The sequence below is a fragment of the Chaetura pelagica genome, unplaced genomic scaffold, assembly GCF_000747805.2.
Source record: "Chaetura pelagica isolate M959 unplaced genomic scaffold, ChaPel_1.0 scaffold74, whole genome shotgun sequence".
Taxonomy (NCBI): domain Eukaryota; kingdom Metazoa; phylum Chordata; class Aves; order Apodiformes; family Apodidae; genus Chaetura; species Chaetura pelagica.
Genome location: NW_009952982.1, coordinates 378,420 through 379,300, shown reverse-complemented (window position 1 = coordinate 379,300; position 881 = coordinate 378,420).

Below are 881 nucleotides of genomic sequence, written 5' to 3'. Positions count from 1 at the left end.
GCTGGAGGACTGAGGCATGACCTCTGTCAGTCCACTTGGAGGAAAGCAAGATCTTATGTAGTGTACCATAGAGAGCCTGTATGCTGCTCTCCACATATCAGGAACAGGATCCAAGATTAACAGATTGGTCAAAGATACAGACAAAGTGAAATTTTCTTGTCTTCTTATCTGCCACTCCTCTTCTTGTCCCTCAGAAGTTACATCCTCTGAGGCACTTATGAAACCTGGTATCTCTCCTTCAGACATCATAAAACTTCTTGATCATTAGAGGCACTGGGAGAGGAAGAGATTAGGCCATTCTAAGCAGGGAGCATGCAGTGGATTCACCCATGGATCATAGAATCACCTCTAGGGATGATGACTCCACCACTTCCCTGGGCAGCCTGTTCCAGTGCCTCACCACTCTTTCAGTAAAGAATTTTTTCCTAATATGCAATCTCAGCCTTCCCTGGCACAACTTGAAGCCATTTCCTCTCATCCATTTTGCTGGTTAAGTGGGAGAAGAGGCTCCACCCCACCTCACTACAACCTCCTCTCAGGTAGTTGTAGAGAGTGATAAGGTCTCCCCTCAGCCGTCTCTAGACTAAGTCACCCCAATCCCTCAGCCGTTCCTCATAAGACTTGCGCTACAGACCCTTCACCAGCTTCGTTGCCCTTCTCTGGACATGCTCCAGCACCTCAACGTCCTCGTAGTGAGGAGGCAAAAAATGAAGAGAGTACTCGAGGTGTGGCCTCACCAGTGGCCACAGGGGACAACCACTTCCCTAGTCCTGCTGGCCACACTATTTCTGACGCAGGCCTGGCTGCTGTTTTCTTTCTTGCTCACTTAGCGGTGGATCCAGCGGTTGAAGTTGTCCTGCCAACCGCTCCCGAGCAAGGGC